Here is an 18,228-nt window from a genome sequence, read left to right on the forward strand (position 1 = left end):
GACCTTGGGCGGGTGCCCCAAAGGAGCCATGCCCTGATTTGGGGTGGGGTCTCATCCCTTTCCCTGAGCTTGCCCATGTATTCTGTGGTGGTGAGAGGCATCTTGAGGGAAAATGTCACAGTCCCCGGTTCTGATGTTGCTGTTCTCCAGGGTTCTTCCAGAGATGGTAGCCCTGGTGTAGCTCAAAAATCCAAAGTGGGTACTTTGCTAGTGACAGAGGGGTAGCAATGTGTGCCAGAGACAAGGAGTGAGTTGTTGTGCCCTCTCCAAGCCAAGTGAAGAGATCTGGACTGAAGAATCTCCCGAGGTGGTTCCCATCTTGGCACTACCCAGTGTTACCAGGGTTACTGGGTAACACAACATGATCTTGTCCCCACATCTTCCTACTGACTGTGTCATCATCATTTATACTTTGGCTTTATCAGGGTGCAGTGACTGATGCAGCTTGGGTGCTCACTCATCTCTTTGGAGGAGGAGGAGGGCAGGAGGGAACAGGCTGCCCACAGAGGTGGTAGATGCACCATTCCCGGAAACTTTAAAGGTCAGGTGGGACTGGGCTCTGAACAATGTCATTGAGTTGATGCCCCTGCTCACTTGAGGGGTTTGGAGTTGATGGTCTTAAAGGTCTCGTGCAACCCAGATGATTCGATGAGGGCAGTCCCCAGCCTGGCTAACCCAGAGGGGCAAATGGGGTCCAGGGCATCCCCTGACCTTGTTGCAGAGCTGCAGGAGTGGAGGACAGAGCCTGACCCACCAACAAAGGGATAGTTGCATGCATTGAGGGGAGATCTCAGCACTTACATTGCTCAGTTACAAATTCCTCCCTAAATGGGTGTCTCAGGACCTTTTCAAAAGCTATTGCTAATTAATACAGACCCTACCTGTGCTTGCTCTTCAACAGAGGGATATGTCAGTCTGAAAGCAGTCTGGAGAGGCAAAACGAGTTTTAGTTTTTTTAAATCTTCCCACAAGACATGCCTTTCTGAGCACTGAAGGACATATTTGCATTTTTTGAGACATAGTGTGAATACTTTCAGCAAATACTAAAATAAATACACATATCCATCCCACATGAGTATATACAAGGCAGTAGAAGATAACTGTGCTTGAAGGGCTCAGCATCTTGTCACTCCTGCATGGCTTGTTGGTCAGGGAGCCTGGTGAAGTTGTCATGTTGTTTGACAGTGTTTCAGCTCATACCTGTATTGTCCCTGGTGTGTACCAAGCTTCAGCTGTGGGCTTCTCTCTTCAGTACCTAGTTAGAGACAGCTTGCCTTGGGTTTGCAGTCAGTGTTTCTGCCTGGTTCTGCAGGAACCTCTGGTGCTGCAGGATCACACAGTAAGCCAATCAGCTGAGAAATGGGATCACTTCACCAAATTCAGTCCAGTTTTTTCGATAGCACACGGAAATACAGTTAGTCACTAAAAAACTAAAAGCCCAAGGCGACATTTGGTGGTTCATTCCTTCGGCAGCTGAGCAGTGTTACTGTAATATCTGGCCGTCCTTCTGCTCTGCTACACCCAAAACCAATCTCAGGCTGCCGACAACAAAGGATGTTGAACACACAACAGGGAACCCATCCAGCTGACATTTTTCTCTCCCCTGGGTTGTTATTCTGTAGATTCGGTTCCCCAGCCCAGCTCACAGTCTCGCACGGCGAACTGGCACGCACTGGCATGGCTGAGAGGGAGGAACTAATGGAAACAATATCATGGGTTGGTCCCAGTGCCAGAAAGCTTGTGGGGGAGAGTCACCAGCCTAATCACATCGAAACCTTGGGAGTTGCAGCTGAACTGGGAACCTCCTCAGGCTTTGTGCCTGCCCTACTTCCCGGGGCAGTTTGGTTGATGATAATAAATGGGAAAGTCTCAGCACTCAGTTCCCTGCACACAGAGGTTGTTCCTTTGTGCTCTTGGTTTTGCAGTTAACAGCACAAAGTGGTAGAGGTGGGGAGAGTGTTTGATAATTCTTTTCACATTCTCATAATTTTCTATATTTGCTTCCCATCCAGATACTCTCTATTAGCGTCAGTTCATAGCAAGGCCACCCCTGGTAGATGTGAGGTTGGGAGGAGCTGGGCTGCGTGCCAGCTTGGGGCTGGTTGCCACACTTACGTTTTTAGTCCTTCTTGCCCCAGATGAGCCAAGATCCCCCTCCCAGGAGCTGTGTTTCTGTTTGGCTTATGTGGAGCCAGGTTTTGGACCTTCTGCTGACTAGTCTCAGCAGTGGGTTGCTTGCCAGCATCCTTGCTACAGCGGGGAGATGGAAACACTGATGTCCATGCTCATTGCAGGTGCCTTGAAATACATGACTTTTAAAGGTCCCTTTCAACCCAAACCATTCTGTGATTCTATGTTCTCTAGTTCTGTGGTCCAGCAGGTGAATATTTCTAGCTGGCCTGAGGGAACCCCTTTTGGAGAAGGGGCAAACAGGCACATCCTTCCTCTCAGCAGCCTTCTTCCAGCATGTAGCATTCCTGAGATGCTCTATTTCCCTGGCTCAGTGTGTGGTAACACCAAACCCTCTCTTTCCTTTGATCCAGGGCTTTTAACAGAGCAGCATGATGCTCCTGTGTTAGCCAAACAGCTTTGATTTTGCCATGCAATGTGGTGTGCATGTGTCCAGGTTGATAGGGGCTGTAAAGACCCATTTCCTTGCAGAAGTTGAGAGTAAATGAAACCAAAGCTCACAATCGAAGTTTGGTTTATTTACTTATTTATTTTTCCTAGTGGTCTGTGGTATTACTGGATGCTGCATTGATGTGTACCTGCATTGTTCCTTGTTAGCTCACAGCTCTCATCTCATGTGCAAGAGAGGATGCTAACAACAGCTGGGTCCCCAAAAGGTGTTTTCCTGTAAATCCTGGAGACAAATAGCACTAATGGGAGGTGACTGGCTGCAAACTTGTGGCCAGAGGAAGATGGATGGTTTTGAGCAAGGGTGTTGTGACCTGAAACTTAAGCCCCTGGCTGGGTCACTGCCCTTCTTTCAAGTTGTTTTCACTGGGCTGGAAGCTTTCTTGTTATGCATGGAGTTGCATCCAGGGAGGATCTGAAAGGTCACTTAACCCTTTGCCTCACAGTGAAAGCAGAAAGAAATGATAATACAATAAATCCAAAGCAATCCAACCATCCTCCAAAAAAAAAAAGTCCCAAAAGCTGAGAAAGCCCACAAAGGAGGATGCTGGGTTTATATTGCTTGTTCAACAAACAGCCTGCATCTAGGGTTGAGGTTGCAACGAAGGTTTATACAGAAATCCAATGCCATTTGGGATGTAACACAGGTAATAGCATTTTTTCCCCTCTTCTCTCTCCTCCCTTCATCTTTGCTCTAATGCATTTGACTGAATTACAGTGCAAATCCATGGCTGTATAAATACCAAGTGGGGGAGAAAAAAATGCAGCAGAAACCACAGGCATTGTTTAGGTGGTTCTTTGATGTATTTCACCCACGAATATAAACTGTTAGCATTGTGGGATGGTTTTGGGCTAAAAGGGGCTCGAGACTGGTTTGTTGGGTGCCTTATAAAAACACTTCACAGAGATTTCACTTCCCATCCCTTTTCTCTTGATGTGTGTGCCTTGCAGAAAAGGTGCTTGTACTCTCAGCTCCCAAGATTAAACCCCTTTTACTGCACAAATACTGCTTGGGATCCACAATTTGTTCATACACTGAACGCCTTGAAGGATATAAGTCCAGGTTCTGGCACTGCCAGATCCATGTTCTACACTAGCACCTTAGCTTTAACCAGGCTTGTCAGGAAACACTTGTTCCTCAGGGCAGATCCTACAGCTTAGGTTGGAGACAGGAGTGGGACTGTGCTGGCAGTGGTGGGTCTGCAGTGATGAAGGGAAGGACAGGGGGATTTGGCAGCTGGGCTTGTTTGTTTGTTTGGGAGTGCAGGGGGAGGACTAGTCTGTGATGCTTGGCAATAAATTTGGCCTGATACTTAAGTACCAGTTCCCAGGAAATTGCCATCAGAGTAATTAGCATGTGCTGACTTATTTGTACAGTGATAACAGCAGGAAAGTATTGAAGCAGGAAAAACAAACACATTATTCATTTGAAACTTCAATCCACAGCCTTTACCTGACAGTTCACTCTTTGCAATACACAGGTCTATTTTTAGGCTTCCAAGTCAGGCGAGCTCTTTTTTCATTTTTGTTTTGCATTTTGGTCTTTATTTTGCTGACATAAATTGGAAATGAATCTGTGCTTAGAGATAAACAAACCCAATTTTAAAATAAACCTTTGAATACCAAAGAATCAGTGGAAATGCTGAAGCTTCAGTACAAGGCTGTTGAAACTTGTGCCCTTGCAAATGGGATGAGCAGACAGCAGCTAGGGTGGGCAAGAGGAGCTCTGTGTGCACATGCAGCTCTGGGGAGTGGAATGTGATCCCTGTTTCTATCGGATGTATTTGGTGTGAGCATCTTCTTTAGCCCAGGTTTCCCTACTTGGTGGTGAGTGCTGCTTAGCCAGCTGGGTTAGAATTGTCCTTTGAGAGGTGAGCACTGAGGAGCAGGTTCAGTAACTTGGGTAATAATTACTGTTAACGAGACTGTGGGAGAGTGGCACAGGGTCACAGGAGTTTGTGGTTGTTGTGAGGCATCTGGGGAGGATGTTTGGGGAAGGGCAGCCTTATATGTGTGAGTACATGGAAAAGCTGGTAAGAGAGCAGGAGATGTTTGGGGGGGTGGAGGGACATGCGTGTGTAGAAATGTGTGGATTCATCTTGGAATGGAAACAATGGGGATGAAAGTGTTTGCTCTGCCTTTCCTGTCCTCCCCTCATCTGCTTACCAGCCACCCACAGAAGCAATTCCCTGCCAGGCACTTGTGCTAAATCCTTTGAAAGCTCCTCTTCTCCTTTGGCGATTATAAATACAGAAAAAAGGGTGGAGGCAGAAGACAGGCTGTCTGCAGGGGAAGAGAGCAGAGGCCCCAGGGTTTCTCCTGGAGATGGATTTTGTGAACAGCTGAGGAAATCAGGCAGAGCACCTCCCGCAGCCATCAGCTATATCACAGCAACCTGGCCACAAATGCAGTGCAGATAAATCAGAGTTAAAGTGCCTTTTTTAAATACCAAAGACTTAAGCATTTGAGCCAGCCATCAAAAAGGTGACTTAACCATCTCCATATCTTGAGCTCTTTGCATGGAGCCTGCATGCCTCCCTGGAAGGTAGGGCTTAGGCAAACACTAGCAGTACTGCTCAAGTCAAAGGCAGGAGTACAACTTGTGACCTCCCTTATGCAAGATCCAGTGGTCCTAAAGTCTTTGGCAGTGATTGCTGTGCTTTGCAGCCCCAAAAGTTCATCCCCATCCCTACTTCCCCCTGTATTTTCCAGCTACCAAGTGCAGGTTTAGGGTTGGTGGAGGCTGGATTTTGACTTCAGTCTGCAGGTTTCCTAGGGAGCAATAGCAGCTCCTTGATTTTTGTGGCACAGGTTAGTTACCCTTTTAATCCTATGGCTGTCATAGTGAGCCCCACACATTTTAAGCCCTAAAGGAAGAAGAGGCAAGAGTGAGCAAAGGTATTGCAAATGCACAACCATTTACCAGTACCATGATGATGAAAATTTTAAACAAACCAGAGCTGAAATTTGCTTTCTGTTTGCAGGGAGGGCTTTCCAGCTCTTTGAGAGAGAATGCAGTCAGGGACTATGTCCTAGAATATGCTTTTGAGGCTTAGAGGAACCCAGCGGATATGAAGATCCTGGAATCAAGAAGCACAAAGGGAACTTGCAAGCATAATTATGATAAACATCAATGGGTGGTTTCAGAGTGTCAGAACTGAGAGCTTCATTCCTTTGGCTCAAGTGCTTGTAGTTGGGAACATTTTGTGTGCCTTTTGTAGAGCCACAGATTGGCCCAGACTGGAAGGGATTGTCTGGTTCAGTCTTTTGTGGGAAAGGGAGCCAAGGTGATTGTAGGAATCTTGTCCAGTTGCATCTTGAAAATCCCCAGTGGTAGAGACTGCACCATCTCCCTGGGGACGTTATTCCAGTGAGTGATTGGTCTCACTTGAAAATAAAATGCTTATTTCTTACATTATGCTTGGTTTCTGCCCTTGAGTGTAAATTTTTTTACTCGCTTTTGTCTGGATATGTTTTTTTCTGTTTTTTAGCTGTGAAAAAAGCATCAGAGTGGATTTTTTGGTTTAACAGCATTTTATTTGGCTGCTTGTTGTATGGATCTGCCACTTTTGCTGCTCTTCAAAATCCACATCTGGGTAGTGATAGGATGCAGAGGACCTTTGGATGGGGCAGGGATGTCTGAGGCTGGACAAGCCTGACCAGTGGTAATGGGGCATCTTGTTCTTTGTACCACCAGTAACTGACCCTCTTGTTCTTTGTACCTCATTGGTTTCTAGGCTTTTGGGTCATAGTGCTTTAGTCTGACCTGCTGTATAACAGAGATTCCTTGAATTAATTTCCACTCTGCAGTCAGCAGTTGTGAATGGAACCAAACATACATTTTTGGGGAAGCAAGAGAAGCAAGGTGGAAGTATCCCATCTTATTTTAAAAATTGCTCGTGCTGGATCCTTGGCCATGCCAATTGGAGGACTTTTTTCTCTGTTAATTACCCTGCAGTGTTGAAAAATGGTGTCGTTGTTTCTGGTTTGTTTTCTGTTGAGCTTCAACTTTCAACCTTTGGTCTCATTATGCCTTTGTCTGGCTGGCTGAGAGCACCCTTCTGACAGGTACCTACAGGCTGCAAAGTGCCTTTTAACTTTCTCTTTGATTGACTTCCTTGAGCTCCTTGCTACAAGCCTGAGTTTGTTCTTGTGGTTGTCCTCTGAACTCTCTCCAGTTTTTCCAGCAGTACTCTTGAAGTGTGGGTACAGGTATGAAACCTCACACTCCCATCAGCCGTGCCAGCCCAAGGCCTGAAGATAACAGGGCCTCTGCTGGTACGTGACATCCCTCGTCTGTGGAGCCAAGCACCACGGACCTGCCCTGCGAGCTCACGCTGGGCTAATTATCCTTTTACCTCAGCCAGTCCTGTAGCTCTTGTATGTTTAAAAAGTTTCCACGCACTCATTTCTTTAATAAGCCAAGCGTCTCTTTAATCTTTGATGTGTTTTTTTTTTCTCCTTGGTTTGTATTCTGAAAGTAGTTTTAGTCCAACCTTTCTCCCTGTACCAGCCACACATCAAAACTCTTAACACAGCTGAGAGGTGCTAGGAATGTGTTTTACAGAGCTGGGGGAACAAAGGTAGTTCACAAGAGGAAAATAACACTGAGATGTATCTCCAGTGCATGGTGGGACAGGACAGATGCATACCACTGGCTCCAAAGTCCTGTGGGCTTTTTTGACCTCTTCAGATCTTGGTGGATTGTTTCTTTCCATGAAGACTAACCGTGGAGATGGTTAACCTGCAAGCCCTGTGCCAGTCTAACCTGCTGTTGCTGGCTATGGAGGGTGGCACCAAGCTGCTTGCCTGGGGGTCGTGGACTGGCTGCTGCCACCGGGGGTTTGGGTTTGAATTTCTAGATACTAGGCACAGTTAACTGTGTTTCCAACTGAGGTGTTTTTATTACTGGTTCGATGTTTCTGATGTACAATGATTCAGAGGAAGCAGAGGTGTTGATCTGATAGGGAACCTAGAAAGCTTTTCAGTAATAACATCCAGATGTTTCTTTAGCACATCTGCTTAAGCCACTGTTGAAGTCAATGCCTTCAGCAGTGCTGCTGGTGTGTTTTACTGCCTGCTGCTGTGTGTGATGCTAATTTATGAGTAATGCAGAAATGGAGGAGGGGGAAGTCTAGCAGCAGAAGCAAGGACAACCAGCTGCCAAGGAAGCGTGGGAAAGGAAGGCAATCCAGACTGTAACCCAAATTATTCTTGCTTTTGCCATTTGTGTAGGGTGTTTGGAAGTAGTCTTGCATGTAATTGTAAATACTGTGCCCCAGGTTTGCCTGGTTACAGGTCACTGTGTACCTGTGCTGTTGCAACTCAGCCATGTGGGCAAGACATTTGTCTGTCTGAGCATTGACTTCAGCTGAGAGCAGGGCAAGCTCTCCTTGTGCCGTGACTGATGTGTGAAAAGATACTCCTGCCTGTGCCCTCATTAGTGGGAAGTTGTTTCTCTCCCTGGTTGTATCTGTTTAGCACTTCAACACGGCCTTGCTAATCCCCGCACCAGGATTGTCAGCATGCAGTGTTCCTCCAGGGAGGGTCAGCTTTGGGACAGCTCAGCTGCCTCATGCCAGGGCTTTGGGCAGCCAGGATGCGACTGGGAGCTGTGCTTTTAATGTCACTGTGTCAGAGTTGTGCCCTGCCCAAGGGAATGCTGCCAGCAGCCTGAGGATAACATTCCATAATTCCCAGTGCCCTGAGCTGTGCAGTGTGAGTGTGCAGGCTGCACACTCCAAGCCCTGGGTCACAGCCCTTCCAATGTGGACTCGGATCTGATGAGCACTGCACCACTCTGCTCTTCCTCCCTCTTCCTCAATGACTTCTGCTGGTGGCTGATTCTCAGGGTCACAGGGGGTGTGTCTTCAGAGCAGACCAGTTTGTGGTGCTCACTGCAAAGTACTGATGTGGATGCCTGGTCTTGAAAGGTGATGGCAGCCACAAGGTCTTTGAAGAAGAAAAGATTCTCATCTCTTCATAAGAAGGCTAGTGTGTCACCTCCCTCCAGGGATGGTGGGGTGACATTGGAGGTTATGCAGGTTAAAATGGGGGGAGAAGGTGGAAATGTGTGGTTGGGGTGTGGCTAAGCCCTTCTGTGTGGAGGAGATGTTGGTGTGGTAGGTGCCTGTGAGATGAATGGCCCAAAGGCGTAGATCTCATCCTATTCCTGTCTGTTCCTCTCTAATGAGTGACACAGCACCATGAGCTGGCCAAGGATGGGCCATCAAGCGCTCCTGGATACGTGTCAGAGAGTGGCCCAGCTGGGTGATTCACAGGATGGAGGTGGACACTGTACAGCTCCAGAGGAGCCTGCAGCACCTTGGTTTGTGTGTGTGGTCCTTCAGAAAGTGAAGACCCTGAAACAGCACTGCAGGCCTTGAAGCAGGAGAGATGGCTTGGCTTGTAAATGTTTGCCATGTGAACACAGAAAGCAGCAAGAGATGGTCAGGGAGACACGTTTCTGGAGCTGTGAATGGCATTACCACCCTCGTGGCTTGGGGCCCCTCTTGTTTCCAGTTGCCACCTTCTTACTGTACCTCCCATGCTCCCAGGGTGTGCCAGAGCCATTTGCTTCCACCACACCAGCTACAATCTTGTTTCTTCTGGCAATGAACCATGATGCTTGGCTTCCTAGCAAAGGTGTGTTTGAGCATCAGTAGCTTGGTGCCTCCTGTGCCACATCCTGCACCCAAGGAAGAGGTTTCTTCAGCAGCACAGACCAGCTTTCCTGCTTCTCATAAAATGATACCACAGAAATGCCTGGGCTGGAAAAAGCTGTAGAGATCATCTATTCCAACCCCTCTACCATGGGCAGGAGACCCACTTCACTGTTTGTAACTAGGAACATTAAATCTGAGTAGCACCCAACTTCCATTGATATAAGAGAGCTCTTCTTTTATGAGGCTAAATTGCAAGTTATTCCCAGCTGCCTCCTAAACCTGAGTTAGTTTCTATGTCACTGGCCAACCCTGGCAATCCTCAGTGTCTGGGTTGGCGTTAGTTTGCAGGTCCTGCCAAATGGGATGGGGCTACTGGTGTCTTCTTCTGCAGCTCTTCCCACCCAAAGGAACCTTGTAGACATCTCTGTTGTGTTTATTTTCCATCTCTTTCAAATGTCCACTGAACATAGATGAAGGCTGCCTCTTTCTTTCTTTCTCAGGACCATTACATTGGGCTGCTTCTGTCTGGCCAGTGGCTCCTGGACATCATGAAAGTCTTTACTTTCGATAAAGTACCTAAATGCTGTGTTTCAGTTTCTCTCTGCACACAAAAAAAGTCTGTTTTTGATGAAACTTCGAATTTAATCTAGATATGATTTCTGGAGTTGTTCCTGCCTCCTCAGTGGAGCAGTGTGTTATACCCAGCAGGGCATTGTCTGCATTAGTATTAATCAACACACAGTGTAGTCATTTTGTTAATCTGTGAGAGTCTGTAGTTGAACACTTATATTGTCTTAGGGTAGAATTTACATGTAAAGCTAACTGTATTGTATTGTGAATTAAAATCCACTTAATTTGATTAAAGTAGCTCAATGTTTTCTTTGTCTGCATTTGAGCAGACTGTTACTTTGTCACTAATCCGGTGCTGTGTTGCAGTTGAATGCACCCTCAGGAGACAGTCAGCTTCAGTAAATCCTCCTTTTCGGGAAAAGTATAGTAAAACTTTGGAGAGGGTTGGCTAATGACAGCACATCTAAACTTTCTGACTCTGTCTGCATTTTGGCTTGTATTTGAAAGGAGTCTTTGTTTTTAATGGAAGTTAAAATACAAAATGTAAAAGTTTGTGACTCCAAAGGGAAATTTTCCAACTGTTGAAACAAAGTGTTTCAAGTCAAAATAAGTTTCAATTCAGCAACCTTCAAAATTTCAAGATTTTTATATTTCTTTCCACTTACTCAGAATGGTAGAAAAAAACCTTAAGTTCTTTAAATCCCACAAGGATGATAGAACTGGATTTTTCAGCTTTCTTTGACATCTCTTATTCATCACTCTTTGAGTAGTACCTTTCATTGGCTGAATCTTGTGGCACAAGATGTTCTTTTGTCAGTACTGCAAAGTCAGGGTGTCCTTTGAAGTGTGAACCAGACATCACTCTCTTGATACTAATAGAAATCATGTATAAAACCTGAAGGTTTGTCAATCTGTCCTGATCTAGATATTAAAACTGTGTTTTCTTTATAGGTGTTTGGATGATGAAACTTGATGAGCTCCAATTTGGCTTGGATTACAGTATTTCAGAAGACTTTCTGAACTTGCCAGGCAACCCTCCCCCTAGACTTTGGGGACAGAGGAGCTTAAATTTATATTTCCAGTGTCACACAAGGAGAAAGAATGGAGTTGGCTGCTTTGTCCAAGTAATGAAAATCAATGCTGTGTTGTTCTTGGAAGGAGCGCTCAAAAGGAAAGCCTGGCATATAGATCTTGGTTTAGAGACAGATTTTGCCTAGGAAGGCTGTGCCCAGGGGAAGATACAGGAAGAAGGAGAAGAGGTGATGCTACATGCCAGTTTCCTGACCTCCAGAGTGGAACTGAAGCTTTGTAACAAGGTAAAAAACAAAACAAGCACAAAACATTTTCTTTCCTTCATACCTCACTGAAATATCCATCAGACAAGAAGTGAGATGTGTAATGAGTCCATGCATTGAGTAGTTTCTCCTACTGCTCCCAGTCTCTGTCCTGTACCCCTGGCCACTTCTTGTGTCCTGCATCACCCATGCCTTGAGCAGGCTTTTTGTAAAAATCATTGGGAAATCTCAACTGCCTTAGTTGTCCACATGTCTAAGACTTAATTTTTCAAGCACCTCTGCACACACATGCACACATGCACAAAACATGTTGTTTCTGGAGGACCCTTGTGCCTTTACTTTGTGCCTGAGGAGCTTGCTGCTCTGTTGTTGGCAGTGAGGATGAGAAGTCCCTCACACTTTTTGCACTGCACTCTTTGCAGCTCCAGAGGAGGACAGTGATGTGTTTTCCAAGCTGATGAGATACAGAGAGGACTGAAATGTATGGGCTTATCACATTGCTTTGTCCAAAGCCACAGGAGGAGAAGGACAGAAAATAGAGCAAAATTACCCATTTTCAATTTACTGAGAGAGAACTGAAAAACATTGGTTGTGGAAAACCAATGTTTTTGAAGTTGAACCTTCATTTAGTTTTTAGCTTCTTTCCTGCTGCCAGTGTTTTTCCTCATAAACAAGCATGGCTCTTCCCATGTTGGACCCTGGGCTCTGGAGTGCTGGAAACATTCCTTGGAGGAGAAGGCTAACCAGGGGTTTCAGGCTTGGTCTGTTCTAGCAATACAACTCCACAGGCACGGGGGATGTACGGCTTTCTTCTGCTGCACTTTGTGCACCCTGAAGGCTGTGTGGTGTGAGGGTGGAAAGGGTTCATCAGACACTTCCTCTGAGTTTGTGTGGTATGTGTGATGTTGCCATGAAGGCCATGCCACTGCATGCATGGAGACCTATACTGGTCACAGCAATATTCCCTAATAAATTTGGCAGTGGTGAAAAATGCTGAACTGAACTCCACTGTGGTCAAAATCCCCTCTCTTTTCTTCAGATCAGAGATTTCCTGGCTGTCCATCACCCTCATGTCTCAGCACTGAGCTGGAAGGACCATCACTTTGTATTAGAAATTTTTAACCTCTGTGACTCATTCAGTTGTTGGTTTAACCGCTGATTTTTCCAATGAGACTGCCAGTGACATGGGTAGATGTGGTGATGGGAAGATACCACTGTCTAGGAAGCAACAATGGTTTCACATCTATGAAGAGACTATCTATGACTAAGTGTGTAGCTGTTACATTTCTAAAGCAGATTTGAATCAGAGAGAGGAAGGACTCTTTCAAAGTCTGGGTTTCTTGCCCAGTTCTTTGGAAGCACCAAACTGAAGTATTTGTTCATTAAGCCTAAGTTTCTGTTTCAGAGTGGATGTTTAGATGCTAATCTTGTGTTTGAAATTCCCCCATTTAAAGGTGAGGTGAGAAAATGTTTGATACACATTGAACAGCAGCCACACTGTTAAAGATGAAAGGGAGTAGAAGTGGCTGTACAGAGCGAGACCATCTAGTTTGATATCTCCTGTGGTGATAGCTAAGAGAGGAAAGAGTGTAAGAAAGAGTGCTTTAGGAATGAGCTTTCCTCAGCAGATCCTTGCAGAAGCCAGTGGTTAAATGTGCTAAGCGTTTCTTGGGAGTGTCCTTTATGGCCATTTGTCCCCATGGATCAGATGCTCCTGTTGTGCTCAGGTTACAGAGCTCATTACTCTGAGCAACCCAAGCCATGCAGTCTCTGGCCCAGTGTTGTGTTTATATGGATTAGCCAAGGTCACCTAAATCAGAGGTGCTAAATTGGATTTGGCCAGGGGACCTCACAGCACCTGGTGAACTGATGGTCCTGCTCTAATGACCAGGGGATTGGAATTCACCCTCAGTCCTGTGTAATTTGGTCATTTAACCCCTCCACTTCTTCCCCTGGGAAGCCTCTGCTGGCATGTCATAGAGAGCACCAGTCATATCTGTGGCTGTGAATTCCTGTGTAACAAGTAGGATTTAATGTCATGAACAGACCTTAGAAAATTCTGTGCAGCTTAGTCTTCAATTAGTTGTGTAGTACTGTTGTCTCCTTGGTGGCTTGATGCTTAAAGGAGAGAGATACAACCCCTTGTATCTCATAGGAGCCTCTTCCAGGTCTCCAAAGAAGAATAGTGTAATTTGGCACTTATTATTTCATTGCATCAGCTTTTCTGGGTCTGGGAGTGCTCTTAGCACAAGCAAATAAATTACCCGTCTCATTTTGCTGCGTGCACTGCAGCCAGCCATATGTTTGAGGCTGATAGAGATTCTTATCTCATGGGCTAAAATTACTGAATGGAGGATGACATTTCTTATCAAGGGCTTTGCTGAATCAGAGAGTGGCCCTGGCACCCAGCTCTGAAACACCACTCCTCTTTGTCCAGCCTCCCAGCCCAGCAATAAATGGATTTCTGCCTGTAGGTCAGAGGTGCTTGTGTCAAGGTTTTGTTGCAGATTGAAGCTCTGAGCATTGTCCGTGTGCCTGAGAGGATGTGGGATTGAGGAGAGGAAGCGAGACTGTTCATATGACTAAAACAGGGCATCTTAAAGCTGTGTGAATGCATCTTCACTTAGAAGTCCTCGTATGCACAGCTGATACTTCAGGCTTCACATCCAGGGACTCTTTTCTCCCACTGGACAAAGGCTTTGCCTCCAGTTCTGTGCTGTGAAAAGCCATGCCCTCCTACTGACAGCAACATCTTTTCTCCACACTGAGAGCTTGCATCTCCATCCTCCCACCTCTTTAAGAACAGGTTATTTTCCTTCCTCTCTTTCCATTTCTGTCTTTGGAGGTAACCTGGTAGCCGCTGATGAGTCAAGTGGGTGTCTGGATCTTTATCAGGTAGGAGAGAGACAGAGAAGCTTCTCCCACCAAGCCCAAGAACCCTTTTTTTTTGCCTTGTCTTTGCCTCTTAGAGCAGAACTGACAGCATGGGGTGCTCAGCTTCTGCAATGCATCTGGGCAAAGCTCTTGATGGAGAATGGAGGGACTCTCCAGTGGACTTGGTGAACTCCCCTAACTGAGCACTGTCCACAAAGGCAAGTTTGTTCCATGGAGTCTTCCTGGGCAGGAAGCAAGACTACCTACCCACCCAGCCACCCAAGCAAGGTCAAACTTCCCATAAGAGGTTCCTAGGAAAGGCATCTCTGAATTAGCATGTTTTTTCCTCACAGGAGTGTGTGTTCCACAGGACAATACTCCTGTAGTGTTGTACTAAGGGCCAGGGTTATCTTCTCAGATCAAAATAAATCTGATAAAATGCCATCTTTGACGGAGAGAGACTTAATGTGCAACATCAATTTCTTCTGCTTAGTGGTCTCAAATGAGTTTTTTAGTTTATCTGTGATTGTGGTGAGGTACTTCACTTCCCCTTTAATTGCACGTATCTTCAAGCTGGCCTGTGCCAGCTGTGTGTGTAATGCAGAGCAGGAGGTCAAGTCTTGGGTGTCCAGCAGAAGCCATTCTTTAAGCAGTGTAAGGGTGGTAACTATGCCCAGCACGGTGAGGGCATCGTGGCTGAAGGTTCCACTATTTGTACCCTTCCTGGCTCAATGCTGGCATGTTCTTGGAAGCATGGGGCACATCTTTGAGCTGTTCTGCCCAGGGAAGACCACTTTATTTCAGAGCCAAACCACCAGCACTCCTTTCTGCAGAGCTCCACAAGATGCCCAGAGATAGCAGCCCTCTGTGGTGTGGCAGTGGGCCAAGACTGTGCTCTGACTCCTTGGGGAGGCTTCTCTGCCATCTGCAGCAGCCATCAAGAAATGCTGAGGCTGATGAGTGCAGCATCCCCAGGGTGACCCATCTCCAGGGTAGGGTGGCTGGCATCAGAGAGCAGGACAGTGCCATCTTTCTTGTGGTTGGCACCTCTGGGGATGTGCAGCCATCTTCTTCCTCTTGAAACAGCATCCACAGCTTGATTTTCAGGTTTTTCTATGTCCTTCCTCCTGCCTTCTGATGGTGCAGCCCAGCACCCATCACAGCTTGCAGCATGGGGGGTCTCAGGCACCTGCAGGTGCTGTCGCATGTGGGCTGGGTTCTCTTTCCTTCAGACCTTTATAAACACCATTATCCCTCTGAATCATGCTGAGTCACCCTGACTTCAGTGGAGCAGCCTCAGGCCTGCCCATCAGCCTCTGGCTCTGCACCAGCAGTTGAGCAACCACTTTCCCAAGGTCATGCTGGGATGGAGGTCTCCAGGGCAGTGGATGACCAGCTAGCCCTTGGGCTTTGCTCCCCAGCAGCACCTGCATGCCATCACACCACAGTCATGCCTTTCCCCATTACCTGGCTCCTGCTGAGGTGGCTGTTTATTGCCTGTTTGCCTAGGATGCAGTGCTCTCCTGTCCTGTGGGAATAGGTGGTTGCTTCAGTGGGGGATTAGGGAGGCTATGGGGAAGTGCTGAGTTTAGGGCTAGTGACCATCTGAGGTGACCAGCTGGAAACTCCCCGTTGTCAGCCTGGCCTGTCCAGCTGGGTGCCTGCTTTTAGTTCAGTTGCAGGTTCATGTTTGATTTGTTATAAGAAAGAGCAGAGGGGTTTCCCTCCAGCTGCCGAGTGCGTGCACTGTCTGATCATTGTCTCAGGCACCCTGTCTGGCTGTGACTTCTGAATTGTGGCAGATAACCTCGGTGAGCTGGACTCTGGCTGCATACCCACGCTGTGCACCTTGCACATCCACGGAGTTCACCCCAGGAGCCCATGGGGTGCACACTGTATGTGCACAGCATGTGCCCTACGCTCACACTGAGCATCCTGCACACCCACAACATGCAGCCCATGCCCCCATGGCACGTGCCCCACACAGCCAGCACTCCCAGTTGCGTGCACGCTGCAACCTTGTCCAGATTATGTGCTTGGTGGCAATGCTTGAGGTGGTGAGAGCTCACATCTTTGCTTTCAGCTCCCAGACTGAGTTTGCAGTTGGAAAAACAAAAAAGAAAAACGTGTCATTTTATTTGTCGGCTGAGGTAATTTTTTTTCTAGAAGCTGCTGAGGCACAGTCAACCTGGAACCCGCAGCGCTCTTACTAGAAACCATTATCTGGGTTAGACTGACACACAAAATGGGAAGGTTGAAGTGGCTCTAACACATGGCTGGAACATTGCTGGTGTTGGTCCTGCTCTGGTGCAGCCATGGGTGATGTAGTGTCAGAGGCCTGTGGAGCAGCTACAGCCCTCTTGTTGGGGCTGCAGTTGATGGTGACAGTCAGATGTCCCACGTGTAGCTTTGGGAGTATGGGAATGGGGACCAAACAGGCTGAACTTCCAAATATTCCCAAATCTGTTCATAATAGATGCTGCCAGCCAGGTATGAGTTGTGGAGTATAGAAGAGCCTCCAAAACTTCTGCTCCATGCTCAGGGCTTCCCAGTACCAGCATAGGCTTGTGCAAGCAGAGCAGGATGAGCCAGGAGAAATGCATTAGACATGGGGGAAAAGCAGACTGGCTTGGTCTCTGCCATTTTGAGCAAGCCAGAATACATCTTTTACAAGGGGAGTCTTCAGTAGAAGTACCTGGGAGCCTCTCCTTTCTGACTTTGGTGTCTTGAAATCAAAGCCTGTTTTCAGAGGTGCTGTGGGCAAGCTCTGTGTCCTGCACCTTGTGCTTGCTCAAGCAAACCCTCAGCGCCAGCTTTTCCCCATCCAGTTTCTGTCCTCATCTCTTGTACTTGATTATCTTCCCATCTGATTTGTTACAGTAACAAAGCATCTCATTTAGGTAGTTTCCATCTAGCTTTAATTAATATTCTACATGCCTTTTTATTCCAATGATAAAAAGGGGATCCTCTTGATTGCTTTCGAGTGTGGGAGTGTGCAGCCGGGTGCCCTTGACTTCAGCAGTATTTAAGAGCATGTGTAAGTGCTTTCCTGATCTGAACCAAAACTGCAGTAAATCTTGATGACTCTCAGCAGGAGTCTTTCATCTGCATGAAGCTCTGTAAGTGAAGGAAGTGTTGGCAGCTCTTGGAGCCAATAGAAAGAACGTGTAAGTCCTGGCAAGGAGGTGAATTACCGTGGAGTTCAAAGCATGACACGCTCCTTTGTGTACTCTATCTCAGTTGTCAGGAGGGAGTTGGCGCTTAAAATGTAGTGCTGGGGATGGGGGCTGAGTTATTTTGTGCTTGCTTTTGTGTTTTTGTGTTTTGGACTTTGCTAAGCATTCATGAGGATGCGTACTGCCCCATCCCACAAACTGCAACTGGCTGAGCATTGTGGGAGGAAGGATGAAGCTTCTCTGGAGTCCCTTTTCTACTTTGGTGCTGCAGGAGTAACTTTACAAAGCATTCGGTCCATAGCTCAGGAAATATTTTCCTGCTGATCACATCCCTAGCTAGCAAATGCCCTCCCACTCTGGCAGTGAAGGCAGGAAGAGCAAAGTTCTAGCAGGAAGTCCTCCTTTTTCAAAATTAGTCTGATTTTTATTTTTATTTTTTAAGTACTTGATTGCTGGGTTATTCTTTGAGGTATCTTTAACTGAGCTTTGCAGGATGTTTAATGTCTTTGGCAAACTTTCAAGAAGGAAGTGTCTTAGTGATGCTGTAAAACTCCAGAGGGCTGCAGAGGATGCAGGCAGGTGGTAATGCCAGAAGGAAGGGATTAGAGGTCAAAATAAATGCAATTTATGCAAAGGCTTCATGAAGAAATTCAGTCTGATGAGGGCATGGAGAAGCAAAACACCTTCTTAAGGAGAGACAGAACATCACTGCTTTGCTCGTGTGACACGGGGAAGGATCCAGCACTCTTCCCCAGGGGATGGGCTGGTGCATCTTTTCCATCTCTAATGTCTCTGCTTCCTCATATCTGATGTAAATAATTTATAAGGCTCGAAACGTGATCATGGGGCCGTCTGTGCAGGAGGATGATTAAAGCCTGGGGCCAGCAGTGTGCAGGAGACCTGGTACCTAGTGCAGTGCCTGTTCTCCATGGGCAGTATGCCAGGTGCACAAGTCCTGGATTAATGCCTGAACCCTACTAAAGTCATCCCACACAGTCCTTTTGTTCTTTC

The 18,228-nt window shown here is 46.7% G+C and overlaps 1 long non-coding RNA gene across 1 annotated transcript in view; it reads left to right on the forward strand.

Moving 5' to 3' along the window:
* Positions 1 to 10,827: 10,827 nt before the first annotated feature.
* The window catches only part of LOC107201042, a 31,772-nt gene continuing 24,371 nt past the window's right edge, over positions 10,828 to 18,228 (forward strand). Inside the window, exon 1 of the long non-coding RNA XR_004496255.1 lies at positions 10,828 to 11,188. This is a non-coding gene — a long non-coding RNA (uncharacterized LOC107201042). The remainder of the gene's footprint in view (positions 11,189 to 18,228) is intronic.

The sequence above is a fragment of the Parus major genome, chromosome 2, assembly GCF_001522545.3.
Source record: "Parus major isolate Abel chromosome 2, Parus_major1.1, whole genome shotgun sequence".
Classification (NCBI taxonomy): domain Eukaryota; kingdom Metazoa; phylum Chordata; class Aves; order Passeriformes; family Paridae; genus Parus; species Parus major.